Raw genomic sequence first — 25,779 nt, forward strand, 5'->3', positions numbered from 1 at the left:
GAATTTGTATCCATATGGGAGAAAATTAAAACAACCTCAAATAGACCAAACTGCTTGCCATTAAAACCAGAAGGGCAAGCAGTTTGGTCTATTTTTGTTAAATTTGTTTAATAACATTTCTTTAAGGTGAAGATGAATCGGATCCACATCATAAATTTTCAAGAGCACAAATCTGGAGATCTAGATATCCGTTCAAACTGAAAACTTTATTGTCGGTGGTGATCAATCGATTAAACCTTCAGCGGTTGTTTGACTCTTCAGATTTGTGCTCTTGAAAATTTGAGGTTTGTCTTCGATTTGTCTTCACCTTAAAAATGAAATAAGTGTACAAGATATTCCTTTTTTTAATATGAATGAATGGTAGTAGGTTTCTTTTTAGATACTTGGTAGCTATTTCAATGCAAGTTTCTAAAAAGTCTCTTATTTTGATTGAAGTTCTCTAAAATATCTATTTTAACCAAAATGGTCTCTGAAGTCTCTTTTTTTCTTATTTTGCTTGCATTGAATCCTGATGCAAAATTATACAGGCTCCATCCGGGTTCAAGAATTACATCTCAAATTCCCCATGGAAAAGCTTTAAGAAATATCAAAGTACAGTGAAACCTCCATGAGTCGATATTGAAGGGACCATCGACTCATGGAAATATCGAGTCATGGAACAGCAATCCTTTGGAAAGCTGTTTGAAGGGACCATCATAGTAACCATGAAATTTTGTTTCCAGTATGGTTCCATGAGTCGATATCGAGTCATGGAACATCGACTCATGGAGGGATCACTGTAATTATATTTAGAATATTTTCAGGATCTCTCCAGAAATTCTTCAAGCGATTACTCTACCAATTATCCCTGAAATTTGTCCAGCGTTTTTTTTTTTCAAAGAATGCTTAAAAGAATTTCTCCAGACTTGCTCCAAGAAATCTCCAGAGCCACTATCTCCAAGGATTGCCAAAACTATCCTAGAATTTCCTACAGATAATTTTTTTCACTGATATTTCAACCGAATTCTTCACTTGCTACGCTAGAAGGTCTTCCAAAGATTTCTATAGAATTCCTTTTGAGGAAATTTACAAATGTTTTTCCCAGTTTTTGAAAAAAAAAATCAGCTTTTTCAAGAAATTCTGCGCTTGCATATGTGGATTACCTCCAGAATTCATCCACGTTTTCTTCCAGAAATCCTAAATTTCTTGAGGGGTTCTTTGAACAAATCTATGTTTTCTAGGAATTTGTCCAGTATTTCATCCAAGTATTACTCCTGCAGTATTTTCCAAACATTTCTTAAGGGGACACGGGAGACCGTGTTATTTTCCCTACCTTTCATCTCACTCTAACAATTATCATCAAAACTTTGTGGAAGCAAATCTCGAGTTTTAGTAAACCGATGAAGCTGAAAATGTATCGGGTTGTGCACTACATATATAGAATCATAGTGATACATTTTTCGCATCGATATATGGAGTGGTTCTTGAGATTTGCTTCTTGAAATGGATAGGGTGATTATGATGACGTCCCGTGCGGCCTTAAACAGTTTCTCTTCAAATCAAATCAAAGTATACTTAAGGATTTTCTCTAGAAATACCTCATGGATTTATTTTTCGGAATCATTTGGAGAATGTCCCAGGGAACTTGATTGATAAATCACTGAATAACATTTTGGAGGAGTTAGGACTTTCTTGAAAAATTTCTAAATAAATTTTTGAAGGAATTCAGACGATTTTTGAAATAATCTTTTGATAAATTTGATTTTTGTCGTTCTCCTTGGGAAAATCCAGGGTAAATTCTTAAGGTATCCTAAACAAAATTCGTGGAGAAGTTCCTTAGGCCACTATCACTAAATTAACTCCTTCAGAAATTTTCGGATTAATATTTGAACATTTCGGCAAATACCTGAATACATTTCTGATGAAATTCCTAGAGAAAATCACGAAAAAACACTTTTAGTAAAACTTGTCGTAATGTCACTAAAGGTTGTAAAAAAAGTCGGAGATCTTAGAATTTATGATGTTATGAAGAGTTAAGGTGAAGATGAATCGAAGCCAAACTTAAAATTTTCAAGAGCACAAATCTGGAGGACCTAACATCCGTTTAAAAACCACCAGCTAGTGACCAATCGATTAAGTTTTCAGCTCAAACGTATGTTAGGTTCTCCTGATTTGTGCTCTTGAAAACTTGAAGTTTGGCTTCGTTTCATCTTTACCTTTAACTCTTATCTCCTGGCCTCGTTTTGTTTTCTTGGTTCATGTTTGGCCTCTTTCGACTTCATTTTTGGTCTATATAGGGCTTTTTTTAAGCAAGAGGTCTCTAATTTCCTATATTTAAGGCACTCAGTCGCTACCACCCTTGTAAAAACAAAAAGCTTTCGTAGTCCTGTGCTAACGACTGAAAAAAAATGATGGGGTTAGAAGCAAAGATAAAAACCTAGTTTTGAGATAATCTACATTGAAGTTTTTTCATAAATTTTCAATTCTATACTAACAAATTGGAAGTCCATAAAGCAACCCAGTCTTTCAATCTTGTACAAATCTGAAATATTCTGAACCATTTATTAGTGACATCTCCTCTCAATTCACTATCCATGGTATTTTGTCGCAAATTCGCCTCTGCTCTTCTGCAGCCCACTGTCTATCTTCCATAGTACCCTGAGAAAAATCTACACGTCAAGGTCGTGTGTTTTACTTATAGATTTGCGCAATGAGGAAAACCACATGATTTGAGTGTGGTAGCCATATGGATTTCATCATTGATTTTACGGTATAATAACATGTGTATCAACATTTGGTTGTCTTGTTTCCAAATATTAAATCATGAAAACCAACCGATTTGCTTATTGAATTCGAAATGTAGTAGCTTTAGATAGTCATGTGTGATAGAACATAAATTTCATGGGACTGAAAGAAGAAATTTGGTAGAAAAACTTTTGCTCCCCAAAATATGGATCCGAGGCTCCTCTGCTTGTCGCAAGCTCTCTTGATTTTTTTTTTTCAAACCCGTGAGCCATCAACAAGCGGGGCGCCGCAAATCCATAATTTGGGAAGCCAGGGATAAGCATATTCCATTTTTTTTCCAAACTGAAAGCCAGGAAAATCTGTTAGTGGAATCCGATTTTTCTACTAAACTATACATTATAATCAATGTTTTCTTATAGAAAGGTAGAATTCTCGTATATCGGCCAACTTCACTAATAAAAGAAAAATCGAATTCACAAATTTTCATCTAACACTTTCAGCTTCAAAATTTGCTTCTTCTCTTTGGAAGCATGATGATGACTGTCGTTCGACACGAGGTCCAACCGCAATTCAGTTCACTATGCATCCCATGGGTTGATCACAAACAATTTAGAAGCTTTGAACATGGAAATCGATAGCATAGCTCATGGATTTCATCATAACAATATCATTGCGCAAATCAATGAATCGACCAACTTGAACATGATGATTATGACACAAGATAACCATAAGCAAAACACACTGAATCCGTGTTGGAGTGATGATCTATGCGTCCATAGGTTGACACATACGAATCTGAAGAGAAAGCTTCGGTAACTTATGTGGAAAAAAAATATGGAATCCCTGTTGTCGGTTGATGAATCAATCCATGAAGCAAAACACAGGAATTTAATGTGTAACACACACGAAGTTTGCAAGAAAATCATAGCAAATCGATATGGACGTTCATGAATTGATCCATAATTTTAAACACACAGATCGAGCGTGTGGATTTTTATCAGTGTAGTGCCGTTTTCTAGTGGGATGTGATGTGTCTTGTGCACAGCAGTACCCAATGCAGTAGTGGTTTCCAACCGGTTCAAGGTGTTTGCGTAATTAGTTTATTTTCTAGATTTTAAGGAAAACAAATTCCGTTTATGTTTATCGCTCTCTTATCAGCATCACATTATAACCAAAAATCAACTAAAAGAATCCCTTATTAATGTATTCGAACCCTCTGAGCAGAACCTCAATAGAGAAACCTGTCAAAGATAAGCATTCAAGGGCGGAATTAAAAGGTAAAGATACTCCATCTACTTTTAAGTTCAACTAAAAAAATGATAATTTCTCAGGTATTTAGGTACCACTTTTGACAATAATTTCAAAAATAAAATCTTTTTTTAATAACTTGTGCATCTTTGTGGAACTCTCTTGATAAATTCCAGGCAAACCTCTTAGAGGATATCTGTAGGAATTGTGGAAGGTATCTGGAAAATTTCTTTATCTTATTCTTAAATATTTTGAAGGATATCTAGTCAGATCTTTGATGATTACTTTTTTGAAAAAAAATTGTTCTTTACTTTCACAAATTAGGTCGCCCAAAACGTTGATCACTTGTTGCTAGTTTATCTCCGTCGCAAAGAAACTTGTTTTTGAGCTATGTCTGCTTCTTATCTCCTTCAAAAGCATACGTGATTTATAAACAGTCCTTATTACGCATCCATTTTTTAGAGGCCGTAGGGCTTTTGTACAATTTCAAAGGAGACCACAACTAAGAAATGGTTGGACAACACTGCTCTAGTGAGTGACCACCAAACCCGACCCACCCATCTATAGCTACATGCTCCCCACGTTACATTCGCGCAATACTTGGTCGAAACAACGACGGCGAGAGGAAAGAACCAATGAAGAAAAAAAATATTTCTTTTTTGCTTTCATTCTCGACGCGATTTCTCTGTACACTGCTCTTAAAAGCATAACTGTCCCATATAGATTTTCAATCCAATACCTTTTTCGTCGCAATGTTCATGTTCTGATATATACATGACTACACATATACAAATTAACACACTTTGATTTAAAATGTTGTGGACAAATATGAAGTTGATGATGAAGTTGAAGTTGAGTTAAAAAGTCAAAATAATATCTATATGAACGTTTAACCCACATACCAACTGAAAAATCGGAATTTTCTACAAGTATATATTTTCTGTTAATGCGTTATCTATGCCATGGCGTCAAATGAATATGACATGCAGAAAATTTCTTTAATGTACTAGAAAATTATAAACCTTTGTATGAGATGACAAACTTCTAACATTGAGCGCTGTTTTCTCATATGGGACATTTATGCCTTTTATGGGCAGTGTAGGCACGTTGTTCTATACTAGGGACAGGGAGCAATCACAAATCACAGTATGGTTCAGGAGGGATGGAGTCTCATTTTTGGCACTGTGCTTCAAATTCTCCAAATACGTTCCATCGTAAAAACAGCTGGAGATCTGAAGCGACTGTTTTTACATAATCAATGCATGATCCCTCAAAATACACCGACTGTTGTGTGAAACGATTCTTTCTCTTTCCCTCCCGTGCTGTGCCGCGAGAGGTTCCTCGTCAAACCCGACCAGGACGGGACACATACCGTAACCAGCAGCGAACCACAGGCACAGGCAAGCAGTTTTGAAGACACAGGCCAATAGGCAACACTGTTCCGCCGCTCGTCCAGAAGAAGCGCCGGGTTAACCTTGGATTTATGTGTGTTTGATTCCGTCGTTTAATATTCTCTTCATCTCTTTTCTTTTTTATGCGAAATTAGTGTATTAATTTCTCTCTGTTGTAGATTTTAATGTGATTCGTCGCGTTTAAGGAGTTGTGGATGGGAACAAGTTCGGAACCTGAACAACAAGACGCAAGCCGCTCCAAGAAGTCGAATGGCCAAGCAACAGTGCGGTTAGTGTACTAGAAGAGGCTCAGAAACGTCGTGGCCATCGCCAAGAAGCGGAGTGTGCAAAAGATTCGGATGGTTCTGGTTCGAAGTACAGGAGTGTTCGTGTGACGACAAGTGCTAAAACAGCCAACCGATCCGGTTAACGTCTACACAGGAGAGTGAATTGCCGGGGAAGAAGGTGTCCATCCATGCTTCCTTGTCCGTAGTGGAATGGGATTGCTCTTAGTTCTGATGAAGTGAATACGTTCTGGAAAGTCGTACTTTGAATTCTGCTGCTTACTGATAATGTTGTGTTGAAGAAGAATCTAGTTGAGTGGACGTACAGTCAATGCTAATTTGCTTGTTCGGGAAGCCAACGAAGAAAGAAGCGGAAATCCTGCGAGTGAATCTCGTGCTCCCGGAAGAGGCAACAGTGTTTGTGGTGAATCGGCCAGTCAGTGGCTCATCAATTATCATCATCAGCGTCGTGTGTCGTCATTATCATAGCCATAGAGTAATAATAGCAAAAGTGTTTGTGATAGTGTAGTTTTCGTTCATCGTTTGGAGCTATTCACGTTTACACCGAAATACCTGCCTTCCTATCTTCCCCCTTTTTCGAATCTGGTGTGTTGGTGGATTAATTCAATTGGATATACAATCGAGAACTCTCAATGGAAGAGTGGTGCTGGAGAACGGAAATTCATCTAGGGTGAGTACATTTTCAGAACATTATTCCCAACTAGATTACCCGGGCATTACTTCCCCGGACACCTTAAATCCACTAGAGATTCATCCCTAACTGTAGAAACGTTAATAGGTCCACTGACAACCGAGCAGACGATTTCGAATTGCTCCAGATAGAGATATTTTCCGCACATACCCATCGATATGTGTACATAAATAAAAAAAGATATAACAAATAGAAAAAGAGTAAAAAAAAATATGCACAGTGAAAAACATCATCAACAAACAAATACATATTGGATTGGACTGGGGCTCGCTGTTGGATTGGTACACGCGCGCAAGAGTGCACCGCAACGCAAGCACACTCATACAGCAGCGACTATGACGACCACACCGCACAACACCGGCCGCCGCCACGCCAGTCCGATTGATTGGGTGGTAAACATTCCTCCAAGTCGGCTGGAGACTATTATGGGGTGGGGTGCGTTTAGTGCGGCGTTGTTTCAACCTTTTTTTTTTTGATCGTCAATTTCTATAAATGTGCAGAAGTTTTGCTATAAATACACCGCAAAATTTCGAAGGTAGCTCGTGATAAAAATTCAATGTATTTCATATAAAATAAAAGTTTCAAATCATGTAAATTTGTTGATATGCCAAGTAACCGCATAGAGTTCAACTAGATTAAATGCTAGTCAAAGTACGTTTGTTTACACGAACAAAATTTACGGACCTTCATTCAAACGTTCGAGAATTTTGGCATTGGCCATTGAAAATCTTCAAGATTCCGGTAGAAACTACGTACAAGTAGGAATTTTCAAGGTTCTTATTAAAATATTTGGGATTTTGAAGGAATCTGGGAGTCTCAAAAAGAATCCTAGTAGATCCTAACAATTCCCACCAGAATCTCTATAATTCGCATACAGTTTTCAATATTCCCACCTGAATTAAGAAGATTCTCACCAACATTCCATAGGTTCCCATCGGAATCCCAGAATGTACAATGATATCCCAAGATATAATTATTGTTTAGCCGGAATTCCATAAACGACGACTTAATTCCTCAAAATTTGAACTGAACCTGCAGGATTCATACCATGAAACCATAGTTAAATCTGAACACTATTCAAATTTTTAAATTTTTATTCTAGTAATTCCATAGATTCTACCGAATATTAGATGTCCTACTGCGATAACAAACATACCATCGAAATACCTAGATTCCCATGTGTTTTGTTTGAAACGGGGTAGCTACATCGCTCATTCCACCGCGCTGGTGTCTTTAGATTCTGTCGGATATTGGATGTTCTACTGGGATAACAAGAAGGCCATCAAAATTCCTAGACTCCCATTTTTTCATTTTGAAATGGGGTACCTACATCGCTCGATTCACCGCTCTAGTGCCTTTGAACAAAAAATCCCTAAAAATCTCAAAATTTTCGAGATTCCTTCTTCTCAGCTTAGTGTTCTTCCACAGTTATAAACTGAGAGCTTACTATGCCATAGTCATTTTAGAATGCGTATATCGTGTGCCAGGTACTAAGATACTCTATGCCCTGGGAAGTCGAGAAAATTTCCAACCCGTAAAGATCCTCGACTGGTGGGATTCGAACCCACGACCCTCAGCTTGGTCTTGCTGAATAGCTGCGCGTTTACCGCTACGGCTATCTGGGCTCCCCGAGATTCCTATTGAAACCTTTGGGATTTCAAAGGTATGCTTGGAGTGTCACTGCCGATCTACGCATATTTGTCCCGCTTTTCATAAGGTTTACATAGAACATAGGACAAGTTTTCGTAGAAGGGCAGTTCAATAAGGATCCTCAATACATTCGAATATTTCTCACCTAAATCGATATAATTCGCATATAATTTTCAATATTCTCATCTGAGTTTCAAGATTCCAACCAGATTAGCAAGGTTCTCACCAACATTCCAAAGGTTCTCACCGGAATCTCAGGATGTACATTGGTATCCCAAGAAATAATTATTTTTTAGCCGGAGTTCCACAAACTTATACTAAATTCCTCAATATTTTAACTGAAACCATAGAATTCATACCATATACCATGCCCACACAGTTGCGGATCACCCACAGTGACGGATCTTTTTGGCGTTTAACATCGGATAACTCGCTCAAAACATTAACGGTGACGCAAAACATATTTTTCCCATGTTATACTATTTGTCTTCTACCATTTGTAATGTTACGCACAAAATTCAACCGCTAAATAACTGTGTATTTGACAAATGTTTAGTTTGTACCACACAGCTATCATTATATGGTCATTTTCTGTAAGAAGTGCCGTCAGCATTCATAAGCTCCCACAGGTGGTAAAATTCTAATGTTATAGCATGTTTTATGCTCGTTCGCTTCAATTTAGTATGAATTCATCTTTGGAAAACATTTTTCTTGATTGTTGATTCTAAATACCGAATATAAGCACTTCTAACAGGTGATCCATAATATGGACCAGGTAATGATTGTTTACCACAGTTATGGATCACTTCCAAAGAATGTAGATTTCTGACATTTTATGCATTGGATTTAACATTTTTAGACAATAGCACTAAGGATAAAACTAATAAAACATCAAGGTTTGTAAATTTCATTTTTTCAGCAGACGAAAATGGGTGGAAAACTTGATGTGGAGCGAAAACAGTTCATGTCTCAGTTACTACAATGCAGTATCACAAAAAAGGGCATTTTACCCTTGTTTCCAGCTCCAACACTGCTATTTTTTGCAGTAATATATGACTCATTGTTAACTTTCGACATACCATGCAATACAGATGCATTGAGTTGAAAATCTCTTGATTTTGCGCACTGATCCGTAATATGTCACAATTTGATCCATAATATAAAAATTGATCCATAATATGGTTTTCAGGAACCGGTACAATTTTTAATTTTTATGCAATCCTATGTAAATATTACACTCAAAACAGTTTACTAACCGAAGTTCCAATTTGAAACGATTCGATTCGTGCTTTTAAATTACAATTTTACGTTTTCCATGTCATTTTATTGAATTTTATAGAATGGACTCCACACTATTTGATCCGTAACTATGGGGTCATGGTATATTTATATCATCTTGAATATGACTTCTATTCCTAGACTCATATCAGAGTTGGGAAAAAATCTGAAATTCATTCTACAGTAGCCAAACAAAGCCAATCGCACTCAGCGAAGCCAGTGAAACTCACGCCTATCGCTACTGTAAGCAAAGAGCATCGAAAATTGCAAAAAAACCGTTGCTAAGGGCAACCCAAAATTGCTGTAGAAAAATGTTCTATTTCCCGCTGCATTTCCCCCATTTAGAGCCTTCAATGACACTCACGATTTTGAAAATTCATGCACCCAACATAGGCTACTTGATGGGATTCACGTTTTTTGACTACTGTACTGGGAAAGCCACGTGATTTTCGCGAAAATCAAGCCTACTACTATTACCATTCCCAGTACTGACTCATATATTTTCATTTGAAATGTGGTAACTACATCGCTCGATTCACCGCCTTCTCAAAATATCCCTTAAATCGTAAAATATAATATAATTAAGGGTGATTTAATTGTAGGGGAAGACGGGGTCAATCCTTTTTCGACGCATCATGTTGTTTTTTGAAGTCTTTAGGCATGATCAAAAAATTTCACAGGTGCTGTATTTGTACGAATATATTTATTTTTTGGGACTTGAAAAAGTGATTACCTAGGGAGTCGATGCCGGTTATGGACCCTTTGCGTATTATGGACCCCTTACAGAAAAACATAAAATTAACACTCAAAGCAACTTTATTCCTATGAAAATCCACCGGGGGAACTTCGATTACATTGTTAGTCAGCAGTTTCAGGCAAAATACTTGATTTGAGACGCATGAATACAGATATTTGAACAGTTTTGTAAATGAAACCACACAAGAGGGTCCATAATACGCATTTCCAGGTGGGTCCATAATAGGCTCGTCGGCAGCGAGCCGGATTACATGGGAATCAAATGGAGGGTCCATAATACGCAACGTCAAATTTGAAAACAATCCTATTATGGACCCCGGGAGGGTCCATAATAGGCATTCGGACAACTGTTTTTCAAATGCATATTACGCTGGAAAAATCGAATGATTTTGTATGTTTCATAGACGTACTATGAAGTAAAGACATTGAATTTGTTGTTAGACTCCACAAAACGTATATGCGTCTGAGATATCATTGCGGAAAAGCGTCTAGAATGAATTTCAGCTACTAAGGGGTCCATTACTAGCATTGAAACCCTATCATGATTATTTTTAGCAACGGAGTGAAACTGCCTACCCACAGAGTAAAAGCGACCATCACGATTTTTGTACACAATTTTGCTAAAAAAAATACAGAAATTAACTGTAATTCTGGTTGTTGAACCATCATTTCTTATAATTAGTTCTTGAACTTGAATCAAACAATCAACACAAAGTCTATTGAGTATTTTATTGTTCTTACCAATGAGAACCGTAAAGTACTGAATAAAATGGCTTCTCAATCAATTCTATTTCATCAAAACAAAGCAATAGAATTTATATGACTCTCCGAAACTTTAATCATAAAAAAATGATCCTTTGGATTGCTGTAAAAATAGGCAGTATTATAAGAAATACAACTTCATCTTGTTTTCATTTACTACAACGCTAATGTTCTGTTGGTAGCTTTGCCTGCCTGGGGCAGGGCTGTTAAGTATCATCGACTTGCGATACTGACGAAACGAGTCTTCTCATTGTCACTAGGTGAAACTATATTTCATGTGCTCACTTCGTCACGTCGCAATGACGGAGCTCTCATGAGAACAATTTTAATGTTATTTTGTTATTAAAATTTCTATCTTATTTTAGAAGATTTCGCGAAGTAAATGAGTTTGATAAGTTAAGTGAATATCCTTTCATGATCCCAGCGATATAAATAACAAACATACCAGATAATGAACTAAAAATTAACAAGTTCACGATTCCAACACAAGCCGTAGCGACGGAAAAATTAAAGATTATTTAAAAACAATCTCTGTCATTGTCTCTCCGTCCGATGACAGTGAGGGAAGCATCTATGTAAAAGTCGCGTGACACTCTCTATTTACATCGACGCTTTCCTGCACTGTCACGGAGTATTAACGGATGCTACATTGGAACCTCCATGAGTCGATGTTCCATGACTCGATAATCACTTTTTGTTTGATATTTGGTATGAAACGACAAAAGTGCTAGATAAACCTTCAAGAAAACTGCCATTTTCTTGCCAAACTGGAGGTGATCCATTTTTCCCCGGCGAGCGGTCTTACCCCATTCTCTTTGTCATGTAAGGCTCTCTAGAATCTTTTGAGCTCGTTAGGGCCCATTCAAAAATTTCAAGGACGTCCTTAAGATGTTACAGCTCATACAAAAATCGAAATATATTCATACAAATTGCGTTACGAGGGGGTGAGTGGGTAATACAAATTTCAGTTTTCTACAATATGTAACAATTTTGTCGAAAACTCTTTTGTTCTAAAAAATCATTTTCATAGTTCATATATTTTTTTCTCTTAATTTTGCGGTCTGGCCCAATGTGCAGTGTTCGGAGTAGTATTTCGCAAAAATTCTGGGCAAGATTTTCATATAATTCTGGCCAAATTGGTAGGGATTGGGCACTTACTGAGTCCTTAGCAAGATTTTGCAAAAACTAGAACAACTTGTTGACAACAATTCAAAACAAAAATCTCATCGAATGTTGGAAATGATTTTGACAGAATTCTGGATCCTCACAAGATATTGGCCAGAACTCTCATAGAATTCTTTACAGGATTTGGACAAAATCCTAATTATATGTCAAGAGAGAATGATTCTCTTTGAATCTCTGACAGAGCCCCAATCATGATTTCCAATTAATTCAGTATTACATTTTGACGGATTCCTTAACATTCAGTGGATGAAATTATTGCGGAAATGAGACGAAAATGGGAATTTTTCAGATTTCGGGAACTGCTATAATTGTTGTTCATAGTACTGACTATAAGTTAAGATCGATCCGATAATTTTCACTGAACCAACTTTATCGGCTCCAAACTTATCGTGATAATTATCACAAGATAAATAACAAAAATTGTTGTCACCGAAGGGATTCCAACCCATGTCTATGTTTTCAGACCGCGCACACCATAAGCATACAACCGCGCTAATTGAACGAAAGGAGAGAGGACTTTCAAAATGACGGAACAAAGAGTAGAAAATGAGGAAGCCAACGCTTACCAGAACTATAGTGTCGTGATTACCATATTTACGACACAGAACACTGGTACTACTAAACGCACCCCTTCATGCTAGTCAAAATGTTTATATGATGGCATTAAACCGGCTCGTTTGCTCATACACATTTGATACAGTGATATGAGCCTTCGTGGTTGTACTGGTGATGCGTGAGAGTATACTGATGTTTTGCTACAATCAGCTAAAAAGTAACCAGAGATTCTTCGCAATTGTGCACCACTTCTTGTTACACTATAGCTATCTACACAAAAAAAGTTTTTTTTATTGGAAACCTCGCTCCACTGCAAAAGAATCCAAATTCGCAAGTAGCGAAAAAAGAAACGTGATTCGCAAAAGCTTCTCCGCCCGGTGGTGTTCACCTATCTAACAGTCTCAATCGTTTAGCTTTAGTTAGAACGGAGCGCAAAATTTGCACAAAATTAGATGATTTGCCAAAAACCACGCCGTCGAAAGTGGCGTAGCGGCGAAATCAAAACCACAAACAAAATCTGTACGGACTGGAATGAAGTCCCGAGTAATCGATGAATGTGAAAAAGGAACTTGTTTGAGTTAGTTCGCTTAACAATATTTAAGATCCTTTGAAGAACGTTAATTGATTATGCTAAGCTTCAAAATGGTCATTTCCAACACCGCCTCCCCTGCTTTGCCATATATTTTGCATGGACTTTTAAAATTACTTTGTTGTACATTCCATTATCTTTAACTTTCCCTCTTCTTAAAAGCATAAGATGATTATTAACAGACGTTTTCTAGTTGATAAATTCAAAGAATTCCAACATTCCTTTATCAATTATACTTGTATGTTCTAACATTTTTGTTTCGCACACTAGCAGAAAATTTGATATATAATTTTATAAAATTTTCTGGTTATGCATCATCCATTTATTACGCAACGCTAGAATTGACCATTTTTGAAACCTCTCCCCCCGCAACGTTTTTCGTACGAAAATTTTCAAAATTGTGTATGAGTCGTAACGCTTGAACCAATCCCTCCTTTGAACGTTACGTAATTTGTGAATGCTGCTTTATGAAATTATATATGAAATGTTCTATGATGTATTGTGAATGATAGTTTGTTACGTGACTCTACTCGGGGTTATACCATTTAGGGCAAATCGCGGTTTTCCACATTAGATTAAATAAATTAAGTGAAACTCATGGAAATAGCTGAAGCTAAATCATGCATCCCATTATGTTTGCAACATTACTGAGTATTCGAATCCCTGGGCTTGGGATTATATTTTCCAGGGAGCGATGAATTTTGATAATTGATCGCTGTTGTTAGTAGTTTTGATTAGATGTTGGGTGAATTTCAAAGCAATGGCAACCTTTTTATTACAAAATTTAGATTTTATCTTCTGACCTAAAAATTCTGGTTAAACTACTGTACTATGCAGTTGGGCTGCACTAGGCTATCACTCATCAAAATTACTTTCACTTCGGGAAAATATAATTTCAAACTGGCGAGAAGATTACGAACTGAGGGTGGGTTAGGAGCACAATCAGACCCTTGAATGTGCAATGTGGGGTAGTAATTGGGAATGCCATTGACGGTTTGTAATCTTCTACGAGGTTTTCGAAAACCAACAGGGCGCGTGCACCGGGTTGCGGATAGGAGCAAAGGGAGATCAATAGCATCTACCTAAAATAATAGAGCAAAAAGCCGTTCCATGATTAGGTAATGTTTAGCGATCTTCTATGGTGTTCTAGTACTATAAAATTCTTCACTCACTGGGAATTTTGGCCTTGATAATATCAATAGTGATAAAAACATAAAATAATACCTAACCTAAGTACAATGTAGCTTCAATGTAGTAATAAATGAAATAAAATCAATTTTCTATACTTGACAAGGTTTTGAAGACAATCAATGAGTGAAAGAACTACCTATTAGAAAAGCCACATCAGCTAAGGCTATACATATACAAATGTTGGTCATAGGGTCATGGCGAGCATTCGGTATGTAGTCTATGACTGATTCTTATCTAATAGGGGCACTAGAAGACCACGCGGACAATTTCGAAACAAACTATTTTTATACATCGGTCTTACGATCCGAAAGGCTCAGCTATGCTGCAAAGTCATTTTAAAAGCTATTCATTACTACTGTCTAATTGTTTATAATTCTAACAAAACTACATAATTAACTCATTACTAATCACTGTTCCTATATTCTCTTTTTCTCTCCTTCTTATCTGTTGCATGATTATGATCATCACTAATATAATGCATGAGCATGCACAATAAGAATAATTTCAGGATTGAAAGCAGTACATGGATACCTGGATAGAATAGCTTCGAAAAGGGTGCTCAAAATATAATATTTCTGATCAGGGAAGTATTATTATAAAGGGTATGTAAAATTTTTCCATTATTAACACTTAGATCACACAAACAAATGAACTAATAATATCAAATATTTTTATATAAATCAGCATCGTCAATCAGTGCAAAAACAGATAAAGTTTGTAAAGTTATCACCATCGATTGAATTGCGCTCTGTATAGTAATGTTCAATCAGTATCAAAATCTCCTAAAGCGTCGCATTGTGCCATCAGCAGCCCTTAGCATCACTCTCATATTGTTATTATTTTGTTGTTTATAAAATTTCTAGAAAGCGATCAGCATATTCTTTTTTACTTGTACAATGGCCGATCTATTTGGAATTTTAATAAGTCAAATCTAACTTCAAAACTCAAATTAAATTGCTTTCAGCACATTTACATTTTGCAGCATTAATCGGATTACTGTGTCAAGTCTTCTCCATTCCCTATACCCTACCCCAACCCTTCTTATCCTTTCCGATGGTGTTCAAGTGGTCCGCATAGACTATTACGGCCATTACCTATCCCTTCCCCCGGCTTTGGACTGACTTGCGCTCTCATTGCCCCACCAAACGCTGCAAAATGAAAATGAAAAATGAAACATTACTGAGTATTCGAATCACATTCAGACCAAATGTAACTATTTAAAGCCAAAAAGTTTGTTACAAATTTCCCATCTAAACAAGCAAACCCTTTAAACTTCCACAAATTGAAGATAAAATTTGGTTTACATTAGATAATCTTCTGAATATTGCATTGCATTGCTTAGGTGCCTTTCGCTTATCACACCAGATATGTGTTCACCGAGAAAGGCACACGAGAAATTTGATACAAGTAAAAGCAAAATTGGTATATATTATCGCAGCTACGTTGTTTTGTTTCTCCTGACTATTATGCCCCCTTATTGTATATATTTAGGATGTGGATTATCCAAGCCGGCTTACGGCGTGGGAGCAGAAGGTATAGTGGGCGACGGGAACTGCCAAGGGAGACCAGTCGAAGAATTGCGACGGTCAGTCAATTCCCCCGATTGACGTTTGGTTTCCCTATTTTATTCGGTTCTTTCAATGCTAAAAGAGGTCTGCTTCATTTACTTCATAGTGTTACTCAAGAAGTTTTACCGTCAAATGGGGTCTTTCATTGAATTTCTATTCATGATCAACTTAGAACAAATTTAAAACTTTTGTCATTACCAAATTCTTAAACAACGAGCGCACACTTGGTTACCAATAGACTTCAGAGCGTTTTCATAAAATATGCAAGATTTTTGCAATTTGGATTGTATGGCTGTCAGTAACGCTTTGAAATGATTTACGTGAAATATTTCATAGAGCATTACATCAAACATTTTAGAACGCTACATGAGTTTATACATTCAAGCATAATTTTTCAAAACGACGTATCTAACAAAAGGATTCAAAAAAAAATGCGATGCAATATATTGTGAAGCATTTTAAATCATATTTAAAATGTTTTGCATTTTTTTCTATTGTTGTATCTACTAATTGAAGAAAGAACACTGTTTCCAACCACTATTAAGCAATGCCGATTTCTGTTGAATTAGATTGAAAAAAAAAATGGTGAAGTTATCGAATGAACCCTTTCGCGTTTTGTTTGTCACATACATCGCGATGATTCAACGATATCATATCATCATCATCGATTGTTACATACTTGCTTGATCGTGACAGTTTGTTTTGCACTTGTGTCACATCAGATACATCGCTAATCGTTTTGAAGTTGCACATACGTCGGTTTGTAAATTTCCATGGAAACTTGGTATATGGAATTGTCAACTTCACGTAATACTCATGACATTGAACAGCCCTGCTGAGAACATTACAATAGTCATTTAAAGAAAAGATATAATATAATAGAACACTACTTCTCTTCGTTTTTTTAGAATGTTCTATAACCTTTATTTTTCAAAAGCAACATAAATATGAATAAAATGAATACGTGCCAAATATTCAAGTTTTTCAGGAGTGCTCAAACATTGTGTAAGTGGAATTGTTCGATATTCGCTTATCGTTAGTTCTTAATCGCGTGTATAAGCTGGAGAAAGTGGAGCAAGTTTTGCAGAATATGCAAGGAGCTATAGATTTTTCATGGACGACGAGTGAGATTGGGTAAAGCGAGGATGATGTGTACTTTTATCAGATTATCTAATTTCACTCGAAGTTGCATCAAACGTGGCTATCTACGTCGAGCCAGCTAGTATATAACATAAATTAACATGTAAGTAAGAATACATCTCAAAGTTTTATCTAATTTTACATGTAGAGTTCAAAACTATCTAATACTGGCAACACTGCCCACCTAAAATAGATAAAACTGGATACTTCCAGGGTGTCCATCCATCCGGGAAAACCCGGGAAAAATAAGTATCTTGAATAGAAAGATAAACATTTAGACTCATTTCTAACTCTTTTTTTTTTTTGGTGAGATGCTAAGAGATAGGTTATGGTTTCTAGCATTTTTTTAATCAGAATCCTGTAAAGTCGTTAGTTTTCTAAAGAGATCTTCAGCAAATTTTACAATTCATGATTTATACCGATTTCTTGTGAGATGTTTTGTAGATCCTTGCAGGAATCCTTACGAATAAGTTAATAGTCAATACATGTTGTAGTAAATTGTATAAAAGATCTTTGACTGTTTTCTCTTGAACTTTTTATTATATTCGTAGTGGAACGAGCTGAAAGGTTTCCATGATAACGGTATAAATGCAAAAAAAAAAACCATGATTGTGCGGCACTTCAATTGTCGGCATACTCCAATTCCTCATTACATTCATTACATAATACATATTTAAATATACCTTTTATTCTATTTTTTCAGTCTTCATATATACCAAAAGATGGCTTCTTAATTGAGGTTATTTGAATCACATCACTTACCTAGGTGAATTCAGATTGTGTACACTAAGACGGTAAGCTAATCCCAAGCTCCGTCTGTTGATTCCTTGTGCAATTTTGATTGTTCTGGTCAACCACGAAATAGCAACTACGAATTGTACGGTCATCAATGCTCATGTTCAGATTTCCGTACATTTTTTTGGTGAATTTGTTTTGAGATGCCTAATAAATCCATGGCGGCATCCTTTAGTTATTCTCCGGCTGATTTTGGTTGTGTTCCTGAGAGTAGCGTTTGATCCTTCGACCTTGACGCTTGCTCCTGCGGGGACGGGCGATGAGGGCAGGATCACACATGTCGCGCGTCGTTCGCTCAGAGAAATGAAAAAGCGCCGCGGATCGTTAGTATTGTTTGATCTATTGATCGCGTCGCTTGCTCTTGCGTGGGCGAGTGACGAACACTTGTTCGGCGTACAACGCGATTATCGAATTATTTCGCGAATCCGGTTAGGCGTGATTATATCATTGATCGCATCACCAAACATTGGTGACTCCCAGATCTCTACCTTATCCCACTAACCCAATATCCTTTCCATGACAACTGTGGAGATGCAGAGGTGATCTCGGTCTCTAGTAACAACGGTAGTCACACTAACATTCCTTCCCTTTCCCTATGACCGTAAGGACGTGGCCGGCGCCGTTATTGACTTTTAAAATTTGAGCTCACGATTTGTGCACATTGAAGAATGGTAAGCGAATCTCAAGCCCCATTAATTAATTCCCTGTGTAACTTCGATTGTTCTGGTCAATCACGGAGTAGTAACTACGGATTGTACGGTTATCTATGCTTATGCTTATCCTTATGGCAGATTTTGGTTGCGTTCCTGAAAAGATTCTTGGCAACATTTTCAATGGATTCCTGGGATCATGCTTTTTTATTTATATCATTTTTAGCAGGCTGCATAGAAAAACCATCAAACAGCTCCTGGTGGGATATCGTTTCTGCAAAAAAAAAACGCTCCTTCACCGAAAGTTTTACCAGATCAAGATTTTTTCCAGCTATGGGTCATACCTGATACAACACTATGCATTTTTAAAAACAGCAAGTAAAATTTACTCTTTTTTGGAATTATGCCAAAAAAAATTATATACCCCGTAGTTTCGCCCATTTGATTAAAATTAAATTAGGTTATTTTAATAAATTTTGACAAACAATTTGAATTGATGATTAAGTATCTAGAAAATCGAAGGCCTGGTTTGAAAGCAATTAAACTAAACTTTCAGTTTTTGACATTTTATGAGAAATTACTGAAGAAAGTCTTTGAGGATTTTCTAACAAATTATTTATAGCTGTTTTCCAACACTGTTCCAAACTTGCAGATTCAAAATCCTGCCGTATTTGTAAGTCAGAATTAATTGGCAAATCAAGTACTTCTAATATGAACATCTTGTATGAAAACAATGATTATGTTGCAAATGTTTTGAATAATTTTGTACCATTCAATCCAAGTAATGCCAAGAAGAAGAAGTAAGATATAACCAAAATATTTCTAACTATAAATTGTAAACCTATGAAAACTTGTTTTTCATTAATTATGATCGTGGTTTACGGCTAACCAGCCGAGTGGAAGTTTAACAACATTGAAAAACTAAACATTACATATACTGTTGCGATTGGATTAAATTGATGTGAAATTTGCGAAAAAGTTGCACGTCTTCTCGGTGAGAATCGAACTCACGACTCCCCGTTCTCTAGATAGAATGCGTTACCCCTTCGCCACGAGAGGATTCATGGATACAGAAGTTAACCTGAATTCGATTTCAGCTCAATAATCACCTTTGAAAGTTTTTCGTTACACACAGGAACAGACACTTTTCCGAGTAGAAAGTGGCTGTTCCTGTGTGTAACGAAAAACTAGATTAACCTTACAGTCGTCGCGCGGTTTGCTTCCGTCAGAACCAGCACGCTGCTGCTGTGTACGAAAAAAATGATAATGATTAGTATAGCACCTTTTAAAATTTATAATATTTTACATTGAATGTTTTTTTTATAGAATTAATGACCATTTGAGAACTAATAAATTTACCGCAAATTTCTACCGGTGAAGGATCTAAAAATTACATGTTTTTAAATTATGGTCATCGATTCTGTAAATAAGTTTATAGCTCTCTAGCCGTCGTCGCTCCTTTCCGATTCGCGATAGACCGGTTGACTTTGCGTGTGTTTGCAATAAAATTTAATGTAAACGGTGCGTCTCGTCGCCTCCCGCTTCGAATCTTGTGCGCTAGGTATATCGATGTAGCAGCTAGCCAACTCCTCATCCCTCGTTGATCCGATCGTTTTTTTTTGCGTTTGCTTTTTCTCGCATGATTTTTTGAATGGACGTATGCATTGTTTCTCTTTTATTTAAAACTTTTTTTTACGCCCTTTTTATTGATTCAGCAAGACCAAGCTGATGGTCGTGGGTTCAAATCCGACCTATCGAGAATCTTTTCGTAATGGCAAGTTTCTCGACAACCCAGGTTGTTGGGTATCTTCATACCTGCCACACAATATACTCATGCAAAAACGGTCATCTGTCAAAAAAAGCTCTCAGTTAATAACTGTGGAAGTGCTCATAAAAACACTGTAGCTGAGAAGCAGGCTCTGTCCCATTTGGAACGTAACGCAAGAATGAAGAAAATTTATCTCTAAGCGAAAACATAAGTGTTCTTTTCAATCTGAGAAACTTGTCGAAGATTTGTTACAGCACTGCATTAAATCGATTATAGAAAGCGAGATAGGAATACACTTATAGGTCCTTTCGATAAGTTAGTTTAGATTCTATACCATAACATAACGGAAAGAGGCTCGTTCGCAGTGAATTGCTTAGTGGACTGGTTTCTTGTTTGAGTGATAAAGCTAGTCGATAAGTAGTCGCATTAGTAGTGATGCATAGCTCGGAGACCACGAGGGATTACTATGACAAAGCTCTACCAACACAAAGAAAAACTAGTTAGCTTATTCCAACCAAACATCAGCATCAGTATTCATAGTGCGTATTTTGACAAATGGACGCAGATTTACCGACGGGCGGAATGGAACCACATCCAACTCAAGTGGTTGCCGGCTGCTACAGTCAGTGACAAAAGTTAGTATCCAAATGCGGTTTTTCCAAACAAAATGTCCAAATTTGGGTATTTGCATCTCAGCCTCTGGTAGTTTTGTTAGATTTTTGTCATTTTTTTTCAAAGAGTTTCAGAAGGTTCCAAAACGAAAGTAAGTAATCGAGAGTTTTTTGAATTTTATTCAAAAACCGTAAATAGTTGTTGGTGTGTTTATTCAACTAAGTTGTTCAACTTAGTTGAAGATTTACGCAAATTCGCACTTGAAGGTGCTTGGCAACAAGTTATCGATTTCGAATTAAATTAAAAAATATCTCCGTTCCTTACTTTTGTATTTGAACAACCCTCTGAAATCATTTGATAATGTCTGAAATGTATTAAATTCATTACACAAAAAACTTCAGGTGTAGTTCGTTTTTCAAATTTCATACAGTTCGTACTACTAGAAGCTGAGATCTCCTAACTTGGTCATTTTATATGGAAATACTTCATTTGATTACTAACTATTGTCACTGACTGTATGCACTGAATAGTCGCCAATAGAATGGTAGAGTGTTACCCCAATTTTTTGTAGCAAATTTGAAATGTGTATCCGGAAAATGCATGACGTGGGTGCACAATCAATCAAGATTGTCTTTCAGTGCGGCCGCCGGAGCAGCAATTTGCCTCGGTTGCCATATTTTGATGGAGTAATTAGATATTCCATTGCGGTACCTTGTTACTGAATTTTGGCAAGCTTATTTGTACGGACAATGGCCGTTTGCCTAATTAGCTTGTAGTTGTTTTTATTGGGGCGGTTTTGTTGCCAATATAAAAAAGAGCGTGTAAGGTTTACATTGCTTTTTGTTGAGGGAAGTTTGGCTTGTGAAATGTGATCTGTGTGTAAAAGCATAATACTTGAAGTAGGGTAATGTCTTAACTGCGTTAGATTATTAAAGGTCCTATCTCATGAACGTTAAATTTGGAAGAATTCACTCTGACTTCAAATGAAAATCGTTAAAATAATTTTTGTCAAAGTCAAATAGATTTTCATTCATACATATTCTTGTTTCCTTCGTTAGCACATTTTTTTTTTTTTAAATAAAATTATATCCATTTATGTACAAATATTTTAGACAATTCAACGAAACACCCTCAGGGCCAAGCTCATTGCACGTTATGCATCCAAATCTGTCATACACGTATATCCCGTATAGGCCTGAGTGAAAGCAAAAATACTAAAACCCTTACCACTCAGCGAATACTTAACGGATTCAAATATTTTTTGTCAGTATACTGGCCCACATATCTAGTTTCTAGAAATGGCCAAAGGAACTCGGGAATACTCCTGTAGCCGGAGTTATTGCGGTGGGTCACTGGGTCAAGTCGGGTAGAAAAAGGACATTTTTTGGGACATGTCAAGTTATCTTAATTTATTTCCAATGCCATTAATTTTATTTTGCATAAATCATTAAGATCTAATATTCAACATTATAAATGAATAGTTTTGCACCATTTAGAGTGTACCAGATGTGACCACTCGGACTTAATGTCCTGAAGAACCGGCTCTAGATTTGTTAGGTACTAAACCGTTTCAAATCTCTAAAAGTATAGATCGAACATAATAGTTCACTAAAATGCGTTCCAATAAGCTTGACACAGATGTGAAGATACAAACTGTGCACTTTATCATAAGTTTGAGGCATCCCGGGGACCCGAAAATAGTCATTTGTAGGATCAAACAAATGCAGTTGACATAATTATTCAATTTAATCGACTACCAGAAGATTTACGCTGATGCGTTTTTCTTAAAACTCCTTTATATTGTGGCCACATTACAGCCGATTCTGTAAATTATCTGTGACTTGAGATTTGTCTACCTCCAGGGGCACATAAGCACAGAACCCTTGTTACCCGACCTGACCCAGTGACCCACCGCAATAACTCCGGCCACAGGAAGATTTCCGAGATTCTTTGACCATTTTAAGAAACAAGATATGTGTACGAGTATACTGACAAAAAATAATTGAAATCCGTTAAGTATTCACTGAGCGACGAGAGTTTTAGTAATTTTGCTCTCACTCAGGCCTATACGGGATATATAAGTCCACCTATTCTGCCCACTCCGGAAGCAAAGTTTCTAATTATGTTAGATAGTCACGGTGAACAAGATGAACAAACGATAAAGAGTAAGACGTCGACAACGACGAGACGAAAGCCGCCGGGTGAGGTACTGAAAAGACCAAGCCACTGTTTACTTTCGGTAAACAAATTCAACCTTTTTATAGCACTCATCATCTTTTTTCTTTTTGCATCAGCAGCGCACACACCTTGCAAACCAGCCAACCAGGCGGCGGCTCGTGTTGCTTCTTGACATTTAGCTTTCCTTGATCTCGAGCAGTATGGAAGTCTTTCTTTCTGCACCTCGCTCTCATCATGCTCTGGCCAGAAAGGCAATTTGAAGGTTGTCGCTTTTGAAATGTTAGTTTTAATTAACTTTGATTAGATCAAATTGAATGAGTTTATTTAGCTCTCTCATGGATGTATACTCAACATTCCTATTATGGTTAAATCCGAAATTGTTAACTCTCATACACATCTGCAGTTTCATAACAAATGAAGTTAATATTATAGTTAGTACCATCTCTAACCGAATACAAATACAAAATTGGCAACTTTGGCAAAGAAATCTGTCAGTCAATAATTATGGTGGAAGTGTGCATAGAACACTAAGCTAAAAAGCAGGCTCTGTTCTAAAGAAAACGTAATAAAAAGAAGAAGTAATATAATTAGCATCTATCTGCATTATTGAAAAATACACGTATGCTGATTGTTGCTATGCATTCAACTCGAAAACATCCATATAACTTGTGCAGTCATTTAGCATGAATATGACAACGGCATCGCTAAAGTTTCTACTGGTCAATAAATCAATGCACCGTTAGACGAGAGAAACTTCTGGGACTACATATATGTGTGTGGTGTGTATACCGTGGTTGACTCACATTCTGGAAGGACATCTCCATCTCGCTACCGCCTGTTCGAAACCCCACGAGAAGGAACTTGCTATTTATTGCCTAAACGTGAGCGCTGACGCAGTCGTTAAACTGAAGGCATTTGCTTCGTGCGGTGGTCCGACTAGTATCCATTAGACTGGTACAACTCTTACTGCAAAGAGGTAATTCTAAAATGAAAGACACCGTTCAAGGTAGTGAAGCTTAACAATTACTTCCACTGCCATCTATGATCTCCGGTGTTTTCATAAACAACAAAACGATAAATTTTAACGTAAGTTAAAAGTTGTTCATACTGATACTTTAACCACTTTTTACGATGAAGGTCGTAAAAAGAATCGTTCCTAATAGAAAACAGGGTTTAATTACTTATTTGAAAAAATGCAACGTCTAGATGAGGAAATACTGGCTGGAGATATTCGGCAAACTTAAAGTACAGGTTCAGAAGTTTCCAAAATGGCCATTTAAGTTTTCATGTTCTTGTGATAGATGGCAACATTTCTCGATTGTAATCAAAATAGCCAATTATGTGGGGGTGTTAATGCAGATACCAATATATTTTTCTAAATAACGATACCGAATGTTCATCAAAGATGGAGGAAGTGTTGCATGCCATACAGTCGGCCGAAGCACAAATGTCCATGTACCTGGCAACACTGTAGAAGAATTAAGAAAAGTTTAAAACCACAAAACTTGAACGGAATAGAAAAACATAATGTTTAGCAACATAGGAACATTCTTCAACTGTAATCCAGTTTTTTTATGAAGGGTTCAATGTCGTAGCTCAGTGTTTCCCAAACTTTTTTGACTTTCGCTCCCTTGAGACTAATATTTTTTGGAATCGCCCCCCTGCACAGTGCGTTGCTCCATAGACAAAAATCAAATTTCAAGTTATTTTATTCTGCGATAATAAGTATCCACAAGCATCCGCTATTGAAACAAGTATTTATAAGACATACAAAGCACTAAAACTACTACAACAAGCTTCGAAAGCATCCATTGTCAGAGTAGCAGAAAAACTAAATTTTGTCGCATGTTTTCAGCATTCCTTTCAACTAGTACGGAGAGTTTTGAAACCAATGTATTTAATCAAAATTAAAAAGAGAACATGGCTGGAGGTTGGTAAAGTATATTTGATGGGATAATAACACCAATTTTAACTTTGAATATGAGAAATTGACACGTCGAGTTGGCTATGAAATCAAACTTATGAAATACTAACATGCAACTTTGATAATCGATTCAAAAAAAGTTCCACCGAGTTCCACCCTAAATCACTCACAGACATGTTTTTTAGAGTGTCATGTAAGAGGTCTGAAAGATACAGCTGCAACTCCCTGCAACTCTTCGAGATTTTTGACTGTTTTTAGGGGTATTCCTTAACCAGCACAAGTATGAAAATGAGTTGTTTGTGATGGAAAATCCGAAAATCTTACAACACTATGTGGTCTCGGCTCAACCAGACATTACACTAGAGCAAGTTTATGCTAAAAATAATATATTTCAAATGTAGTTTCCAAGATTTAATTCAAATTTCATATAAAAAACTGAAAAATATAAAAAAAATGCGATTTTTTGCATAAAGGCGTATAAGCCACTTTTGCAGCTACGAGTGATAAGAGACATATTTGCAAATAACTTCTTACATCATTATGAGCAATAAAAGTACAAATGGCATGGTTTTTCTTGGCAAAAATATGAATTGGTGCTTGGGACAGTTTTGCGATTATGCGTATATTATATGTGATTTATGCAAATTGTAGCTCTTTTGACCAGAATCTTCTAGTTTCGATTTTTGTCCCGCAGCTCCATACATTCAACGCACTGTGCTCTGATATGAAATATTAATATTTATGTTAAGCGTTATACTACGTTCAAGTTTTGATCAGTATCTCATCAATTAGTCAATTTAGAGGTGATTGACTACTTAT

General features: G+C 36.6%; 1 protein-coding gene across 5 annotated transcripts in view; it reads left to right on the forward strand.

Moving 5' to 3' along the window:
- LOC5572662 (nuclear receptor-binding protein homolog) overlaps positions 1-25,779 on the forward strand; it is a 217,890-nt gene that overhangs the window by 20,344 nt on the left and 171,767 nt on the right. For 3 of the 5 annotated variants that reach the window (XM_021845140.1, XM_021845143.1, XM_021845144.1), the window contains exon 2: positions 5,543-6,338. The gene's annotated coding sequence lies outside the window, so the exon portion shown is untranslated. Of the gene's footprint in view, positions 1-5,350; positions 5,458-5,518; positions 6,339-25,779 lie in introns of those variants that run through there. The other 2 variants (XM_021845142.1, XM_021845141.1) reach the window with 2 other exon arrangements.

Source organism: Aedes aegypti, chromosome 2 (assembly GCF_002204515.2).
Source record: "Aedes aegypti strain LVP_AGWG chromosome 2, AaegL5.0 Primary Assembly, whole genome shotgun sequence".
Taxonomy (NCBI): Eukaryota; Metazoa; Arthropoda; class Insecta; order Diptera; family Culicidae; genus Aedes; species Aedes aegypti.